Source organism: Schistocerca americana, chromosome 7 (genome assembly GCF_021461395.2).
Source record: "Schistocerca americana isolate TAMUIC-IGC-003095 chromosome 7, iqSchAmer2.1, whole genome shotgun sequence".
In the NCBI taxonomy this organism is placed as follows: domain Eukaryota; kingdom Metazoa; phylum Arthropoda; class Insecta; order Orthoptera; family Acrididae; genus Schistocerca; species Schistocerca americana.
In genome coordinates this window covers 228,539,325-228,548,972 of record NC_060125.1, presented here as the reverse complement: position 1 = coordinate 228,548,972, position 9,648 = coordinate 228,539,325, and the positions used below count along the sequence as shown (strand labels likewise).

Sequence of the window (9,648 nt, the reverse complement as noted above, 5' to 3'; positions counted from 1 at the left end):
ATTTACACACAGAGTTGGATCACACTTCACGCAGTGTACTTGCCTTCTGCGGGCTGTGGATTTCCACAAAAACCACCCAGACACATGTGAGTGATTACCTTTCAGTTTAACCTGCCTCTTCCTCCCTACCTCACTCCACATTTCAATTTTGCCTGCAGCAGTGGTGCGTGGCTCTATAGCGAGCTTTTTATCTTTCATATATCTGGAAACGAATATCTCACTTGCTTGCTTAGTCGTAATATAGCAAAAGAAATCGGAGCTTGGGAGCTATACTTGAACCAATAAGGTACACAAAGACTTAGATTTTTAGCATTTTATTTTGATGAATATATGCAGCAAGAAACATTTAAATAGTGCAGTGAAATTTAAATAGAGTGAGATGCAGCAAGACGATTGTCACACCTGTAACAAAAGAAATAATTCGTTAGAGCGAAGTGAATACTTTCGAAAAGGAAAACATATACATGGTTACACAACTCACAAACAAAGCATTTATCCAAACGTTTACACTCGGAAACCCAATAGTAAAGCAACAGCAGAGGTCTGCTGCCTCAGATTTTCAGCCAGCGGCATTTTAGAAACCATAACCTCGAAGTGTTGAGGTTAGCCACAGAGAACTACAAGAAACATCGTAAAGACATACCTCTTTCCATATTTGCAGCTGTGACTGTAATCGAACTTTTTCGGGATCAACAAATGAAACAACGCAGAGTAATCTACATCTACATTTATACTCCGAAATCCACTCAACGATGTGTGGCGGAGGGCACTTTACGTGCCACTGTCATTACCTCCCTTTCCTGTTCCAGTCGCGTATGGTTCAAGGGAAGAACGACTGCCGGAAAGCCTCCGTGCGCGCCGAATCTCTCTAATTTTACATTCGTGATCTCCCCGGGAGGTATAAGTAGGGGAAAGCAATATATTCGATACCTCATCCAGAAACGCACCCTCTCGAAACCTGGACAGCAAGCTACACCGCGATGTAGTGCGCCTCTCTTGCAGAGTCTGCCACTTGAGTTTGCTAAACATCTCCGTAACGCTATCACGCTTACCAAATAACCCTGTGACGAAACGCGCCGCTCTTCTTCGGATCTTCTCTATCTCCTCTGTCAACCCGACTTGGTACGGATCCCACACTGATGAGCAATACTCAAGTATAGGTCGAACGAGTGTTTTGTAAGCCACCTCCTTTGTTGATGGACTACATTTTCTAAGGACTCTCCCAATGACTCTCAACCTGGCACCCCCCTTACCAACAATTAATTTCATATGATCATTCCACTTTAAATCGTTCCATACGCATACTCTCAGATATTTTGCAGAAGTAACTGCTACCAGTGTTTGTTCCGCTATGATATAATCATACAATAAAGGATCCTTCTTTCTATGTATTCGCAATACATTACATTTGTTTATGCTAAGGGTCAGTTGCCACTCCCTGCACCAAGTGCCTATCCGCTGCAGATCTTCCTGCATTTCGCTGCAATTTTCTAATGCTGCAACTTTGTTGGAAATTCTGCACTTTTATTTAGTGACAATACCGGATAATTTTCTAAACTTCCAGCATCTCTCTTATCTTACTCTCGTAACTCCGACGTGAGACATACAATGGTGACAGTATAATAGTCACTCACTCTTCTTCGAATTCAGATTATCTGAATCGCTAAATCTACTGAACAGAGTTTCGTGAGAACTATGTCGTCTTTCGTCCAAGGATTGCATTTTAATTTCTCTGAGCATTTCTGTTATACTTTCATGTGGGCTTACACCGACCTGTTACAATGCAGCAGTGCATCTCGAGATTTATAAAATGTCTATTGTCCGACCTGTCTGATAATTCCAAACACTGAAATGGTGCTCTAGAGTAGGTAGTAAGGTGCATGACGCACAAGAACTTTTACAGCTATTTGGTAACAAGATGTAACGTATCTAATGTACTTCAAAGTTCACGTCTTTAATCAAGAAGCTGTCGCTTGTATCGAAAGCTGAACATATTTCTGAGTGGAAAGACGTGTGCTCGTTTGCATTTGACAGTGTTTGAAACGTGATGATTGAGAGAGTGAACGAGCAAGGCTACGTGGTTGTAATAAAGGTTTGTACCTAGTCTCAGGACCACCAATGGTGAGATTAGAAAAGTGATGTTAGAAGCATATAATAATATGGAACTTTTGTGCCTCAGAAAGAGGTCCTGTGCTTTGTGTCTCTACTTCCTGGATCACAAGTTCTACACCTCACCTGTGTGCAGCGAGTTTCAGAAAAGAAGCAGAAATATGGCAAAATATTTCAGTACGTACTCTGAGACTCGATAGAACATAATTATTGCAGTAAACTAATTGATTCATGTCTGCAAAAGAGGCATCTAATCTTTTGTGAATGTCTTATGAATCACGTCATAACATCTCAAGGCGTTCTTGCAACAAGCCTTTCGATATGTATTTTCTATGCTAGTATCGATTATGTGATATCACTACTTGGACTTGAAAATAATATAAGTTAGGTTATGCCAACGATGGTAGTCATATCAAGACGAAATTCATTATGTACGTAGTGTCAATGTCACTTAATAAAAAAATTATGAAAATGTTAGTATACCACCGAAGAAAAGTGTAAATATGGTGTGATTCGGATAATGTGAATAATGTATTCGGCATTAACTCTAATATTAGAACTAGCAACTGCAAACGTTTGCTTTTGCGTTGGTGCTCACCGTGTTGGACTTAAGGAAACTGTGATTCACTTGGAGGTGGCAGAGCCCTTGGTGCCAGACGCGCAGTTTGTGCAGGTGCACGAGGGACCGCAGTTGCAGCTGGAGCCCTGGCAAGCTGGAAAACAAAACAGACCGCTTCAGAACGTACTCAGAAAACAGAGGCACAACACTGACAACCTCGGCGAATTTTACGTGTTTTTCCCTAACTTTGATATTCACTGGTAAACATGAGCGTCAAGAGATTTAGATGTCGCTGAAGTTAACATGTAATTTTGTAAAATAAAGACACACTTTCGGTAAATGACTGACAGTTAATACTAGATCAGTAAGAATATACTGTGTGTAAGCACTGGGATGATCAAGCCATGGAAATATGAGACAACCATCTCAACATCAAAAACTGCTGAATTTGAAGCTTGACTGTTCACCTACCTATGCAGCAACAACATTGATTAATAGTACCGAAAAAATGCGACGTTATTACTGCAGTCGGCCTCAGCAATATTTCAGAATAAGCACCCGATTTGATTCACAATAACCTTAACGATCTGTCTGAAATGTAATCTCATGAATATTACCGCCATCACATGACTAACAAGTTCCTGCAACGCGTTCGAGATTACAGCCAAACTGATAAACCAAATGACTATTTTCTTCGTCACTGCCTACAAAGATCATCTCTTATGACCATATTATAACTGATTCCAAGAAATTAACACTCTAAAATAGGAGTGTCATGCTAGATGCAGCTTGCTTGACGTATCCTATACACTACTAAGAAGTGGTACTGTACATAAAATTATTGTAATATCAAATCATAGTCCACAAAGCAGCAGCCCTTCGCTTGAAAGAAAGTAGCCTTGTGTACTTATTTTTAAAGCATAAAAGTGCTGGCGTAATTATTTACAAATAAAGTTGGTCATATGGTCTTTGGGACTTTTATAAATTATCCGTAAGCACACAATTTTTTCATCCATAAAGGACAGCCTCATGATATTTGCGACTGATCATTAAATAATAGAAAAAACAATTTTCGTTTATTGTTCAGTCTCAGTCGCACATTTTTTAATTAAATTGCGTGTTTCGGCCAATCTGGAGGATCTTCAGATCTCAGTAGTTGCGTCTTGTCTAGTCAGAAACTCATACCAGTCTATTTCGTACGAGTTTTTGAACAGACAAGAAAGTTGCTCATACAACTATTTAGATCTGAAGATAATACAGTGATCGAAACAAACAATATATGAGAAATATTTCAACTACAAATACAAGTTTCCGATGACGAATATTTCGTCTATTGTGATAAATAAAACAGTTTTATGTGTCCCTAACCTAGAAGTCACAAGATGTAGCGATAGTAAAGAGTGACTATATCATGACGAATATTTCGTCTATTGTGATAAATAAAACAGTTTTATGTGTCCCTAACCTAGGAGTCACAAGATGTAGCGATAGTAAAGAGTGACTACTGCTATACTGTGTTGTAGGTAATGAAAATTGCAAGCTTTGACTTATTGTTAAAATGCTAGGAAACAGTAGTTCATCTATAAACATTGTTCAGAGAACACTTTTACTACCCATGCTGGAATAAAAGGGAACTTTGTATGTGTATAGCGTAGGGCAGTACAAATGGTGACAGATTTATCGCATTAGTGGGATATTGCAAAATGATTTTTTGAATATTTTCGAAATCTCAGACATAACTGGGAAAGCGACTAGCACCTATCGAAGAAGAGTTTAGATGTAGATGATGGCACCTGAATGCTGGAACGGACGTCAGATGCCGTCTTGAGGAGAATCAACACAACAAACTATCATCTGATGACATGAATACGAGGTGCGGCTAGAAAAAAAACCGGACTGATGCTGGAAAAAACATTTATTTACAATTATTTACAATTTCATGTTATCTCCTTCAATGTACTCTCCTCCTCGGTCTCTACACCGCTCCATACTAATTTTCCACTGTTCATAGCAATGCTGCAGATGATTTTCGGTAAGTCCATACATTACTTCCGTCGCTTTTTCTTTTACTGCTTCAACAGTCTCAAATCTAGTTCCTTTCAAAGCTGACTTGACTTTAGGGAAAAGAAAAAAGTCACAGGGGGCCAAATCAGGTGAGTAGGGTGGATGATCTAAGATGGGAATGTTGTGTTTTGCCAAAAACGTCTTCACTGACAACGCACTGTGAGCTGGGGCATTGTCTTGGTGAAGGATCCATGACTTTTTCTCCACAAATCGTTCCGTTTTCTCCGTACTCGCTCACGTAGGCTAGCCAGGACGCTAATGTAGTAATGCTGATTCACTGTTTGTCCCTCTGGTACCCAATCAATGTGCACAATCCCTTTGATGTCAAAAAAAAAAACAATCATCATTGCCTTGAATTTCGATTTTGACATTCGTGCTTTTTTTTGTCGTGGAGAACCAGGAGTTTTCCAATGCATCGATTGGCGTTTAGTTTCGGGATCGTAAGTAAAAAAACCACGATTCATCGCAAGTAATAACATTTTATAAGAGGGTGGGATCACTTTCAATGTTTTCCAGGATGTCAGAACAAATCATTCTTCGGCGTTCCTTCTGTTCAATTGTGAGACACTTTGGAACCATTTTTGAACACACTTTGTTCATGTTGAAACTTTCATGAAGAATCTGCCTAACACTTTCCTTGTCAACTCCTGTTAACTCAGACACTGCTCTGATTGTTAAACGGCGATCTTGTCGAACAAGTTTACCGATTTTTTCAATGTTTGCATCAGTTTTTGCTGACAATGGTCTGCCAGTGCGAGTGTCATCACTGGTGTCTTCGCGGCCATCTTTAAATCGTTTAAACCACTCAAACACTTGTGTTCGCGATAAACAATCATCGCCATACACTTGTTGTAACATTACAAACGTTTCACTTGCAGATTTTCCTAGTTTGAAACAAAATTTGATGTTAACACGCTGTTCTTTCTGTACACTCAACATTTTCCGACGCACAGACAAAACGTCAACTACTTAAAACAGACGCCACGGGCAGACTGAGTGCAGGAGGCAGATGAAACTCGAGCAGTAGGCGGAGCGAGAGTCACGTGACAGGCCACGCGACTTTCAGCCTTATTGCATTCGTTTTATTGTTTCACCAGTACTAGTCCGGTTTTTTTCTAGCCACACTTCGTACACCGCAGTTGTAGAATTAGGGATAGCTGAATTCGCGCACAGATTGTCCAGAGAAGATGATTAACAATGACGATTTCTCCCTCGCTTTGACTTCACCAAGACGCAGAGAGGACTAGGAATAAAAAAAGTGCCGGCCGGGGTGGCCGATCGGTTCTAAGCGCTACAGTCCGGAACCGCGCGACCGCTTAGGCCGCAGGTTTGAATCCTGCCTCGGGCATGGATGTATGTGATGTCCTTAGGTTAGTTAGGTTTAAGCAGTTCTAAGTTCTAGGGGACTGATGACCTCAGAAGTTAAGCCCCATAGAGCTCAGAGCCATTTTTTTTAAAATACAAAAGTGCTCTACACGATTAAGCACTCTTGACAGTCATTTATGTTAGCCACTCTCTGTCACGGACAACAGATGTAAACGGCACTTAGTCGTCATTTGTATCATACAGCAAGGCAAAGTTAACTTACTTTCTCCAGTTCCGCAGCAAGGGTCAGGCATGTTGGCTGGCTGTGGTGAGCGGCTCGAAGTTTCAATGAGAGATCGTAGCGTCTGCTGACGACTGAATGCCTACCGCCGGATCGCCACGGCATATATAGAAGGCGTCGTGAGCTTGGTGCCGTGCGCAGCGATCTGCACCCGCGGTATGGGCCGTGAACTTCACGCGGAATCCCACACTAAATTATGCCACAGGCAGCGTTACACGTATCAGGAGGAGGGGGGGGGGGGGGGGGGTAGCACGCCACTCTGCGGTCGACCATGAGTCACGATTACGAGCTGAAAGCGGAAAACAGTCTCACTCTTTCGATGCAGTGAACAACATTTACCGCAGCGGCGTCAGCACCTACAGCTGCCCCGGAGTGCGAACTCTGGCAACAGCTTTCAAGTGTTACTTATGTCTGAACATGGCCGGTCATCGTGAACCATCGCGCGATTCTTTCGTGTTCGCGGAATACTAAAGCATACAGTTTTTTTTCTCTATCTTAAATTCGTCTTTGCAACCATATAAGGGACTTCCATTATTTTACCATAAGCAGGCAGTTATTTTGTGCACGAAGGACGGCCTCACGAGAATTGCGATCGCTAATTACATATCGTGTTGGAGTTTCGAGGTCTGTCCCGCGCTAGCAGAAAATAATAATGAACTAAGGATTGGTCCGCCTATTTGCAAGTACACAAAATACTGTTTTGTTTTAACATTCAAACGTGTTTCACCACAGCAATGGCATCCTCAGTGGGTTTTTCTTTTATTTTTCTAAGGTGTATTTACACCAACCTTGTTGTTATTTAAATTATATATGCACTTTAACTTTTATTTTCAATTGTGTGTCTCCTCTGACTGCCAGTCGAAATCAGCCACAGGTCTAAATTAGTACGCCATGTTATTTGCAAACATTGCAACGTATCCTCAGGTAAAATCCGTGGCATAAGCCCGATTTTGGTCTTACCATCGTAGTATTTTCCTGGACCTGAGCTGTGACAATTTGTTTTGTGTGCCAAACGTGTTTTTGTGTACTTAAGCTGAGCCTGTGGATATTGGTAAAAGTATTGTGAATGTTAAGGTAAGGCGAATTGTTTTGTTTAATTCGTTATTTATGTATTATGTTTCGTATTTTGACGACTGTGTTTAGTCACGATTTCTCCTGCTCGTTTGTAAATATTGCGTCTTGCGAATTTAAAAATTGCTAATTTGTTATTATATCACACGAAAAAAAATTTTTTTTGTCAACTATTATCCGTCTGTCGTCCATATGTTAAAAGCCATTTTGCTTAGGAATGTGTAGATGCATCAAGTTAAAATTCCTGTCACATACTAACCAGGAAAGTACTTGGGCTCGAACAAACAGATCTGTATGAACGTTTGGTTACAGGACCATTACGTACCTCTGAATGTGCTGGTGGGTGTCGTTTTTCTGCAAAACTCTGCAGTAATGCTCTAGATATCACTGTAGATGTAATTGTAGACGCCATACGCAATGCAGCAATCTTAACTATAAATGTAAATGCGGAATGTCAATAAAATGCTCCGAGCAACACGAATGACTGCAAAATGCACAGTGAAGAAATGCAAGTTGATCGCATGGCGTATTTGCACATCCTATAATATCAGTGTTGAACGCCATGTCAATGACACTTTTGAAGTTGTTCACTGGTTCACCAATATCGTAGCCAGCGTTCTGCCACGCGTAACGAAGCTTTGGTCTGTATACTCCTGCAGGTAACTGATTGTAAATGACAGAATGTATATTCATGATAAAGAATCTGTCGTGCAATTTCGGCTGCATATTACTGGAACGTAATTTAATGAAGTCTGTTATTCTCTTGGCATATATTTTATATTACCTGAAGAAATACACATCCAGAGGTTGTGCATATTTTGTAGTTTTAGGCGGAATGATTTTTAAATCTACATGTTTTCCGCCAGATGCTTCCAGTAGTACTCGTTCATCCTTATGTCCAGACCAGGAGTCACAAAGTACTAATGACTTTCTCGACAAATATGGATTCAAAACTGACAGAAAAAACGTCTTCAGATGTTGTTTCGTCATCTTCCCACCCACACTTACATCGACGACGACATTTGGAGGGCACCACGTTTCTATTTCCCTTGACACGCGGGGTCCAGACTTTCCACTGGATTCTTGGAAGCAAATATAGAGTTCGTACGCCAATCGTGCGTCCATTGATAGAGCAACATCGATCGTGAAACTATGTGTTGCACAGTTAACTGATGGCAACATCGCGACAGTGTTTCTCTCCCCTTTCATGGATAGTGTTCTGTCACAAGAAAGTTCATAGTTGAACTGACTCTGATCACAGTTCCATACAGAACTAATATCGATGTTTTCTCTCGTGATATGCTCATTGACGTCAGCAACAAACGTTTGAGCTCTTTCAATCAGCTCTTCTTCGTCATCCTTATCTTTTCGTGCTTGGAGCATCGTGATACGGCGTGAAGTTATACTACACTCCCTTTTCAAATTAGTAATAAATCCTAATGAAGTTGTAAAGTTTGTACACCCGAGATTTCTGGATACGTACAATGCACAATGTTGTAAATGCCAATAATGAACGGCAGAACCGCATTATCGCGCTTCATCGAATTTCGTCACTACACGCTCCTTGATAGTCTTGAACAGCGGTGTACTATTTCCGTTGAAAACTGTATTTCCTTCTCTTTTCTTTGCCACGTAATCCAGTATGTTTTTAATATTGCTTTTAGACTTCAGTTTAGGGTATCTTTTCAGAAGCTTGTCGTATGTGTCGAAACCTCTTACGTAATAATCATCGTACATGTTCTCCAGTGTGTTTCATCAAGCGCCGTGATGATACTTGCAACTTTAACCTTCTTCTTGGGAGACGGTTGGTATTTACTGTCACTGCTTCCATCTCCTCTTCCCGCACTTGCCGTAGCACTACCGTTTGCAATGAGCTGTTCGTCATTATCATCCCTATCATCATCATTATGTGTTAGTGTTACAGCAGTATCTGTTTCTAACTTACGCTCATATTTCTGCACTATAATAGATACCAGAAAACATGCGAATGATTCGTCTTCTACACCAATACCACTTCACGAAGAAGGGTTCTTCGTAACTTCATCTCAACCAACCGCAATACATTAGCAGGATTGATTACCAATCACCGAGCCATCTGACGCTTCAATACACAAATAATGTCACAAAACGCAACTTCAGAGGCACACTGCACCGTCCCTACTGGTTCCGACTGGCGTACAGGCAGGTCAGTGTGCAATACAGCATGGCGTACGCAGAGGCCTCTAACGAACGACTGCTG

The 9,648-nt window shown here is 41.0% G+C and overlaps 1 long non-coding RNA gene across 1 annotated transcript; it reads right to left on the bottom strand.

The window, feature by feature from the left end:
• Positions 1–298: 298 nt before the first annotated feature.
• LOC124622257 lies at positions 299–6,477 on the bottom strand. Its single transcript, XR_006980609.1, has 3 exons — positions 6,321–6,477; positions 2,708–2,822; positions 299–402 (listed from the first exon to the last, which is right to left on the bottom strand). It is a non-coding gene; the product is annotated as an uncharacterized LOC124622257 (long non-coding RNA).
• Positions 6,478–9,648: the final 3,171 nt, after the last annotated feature.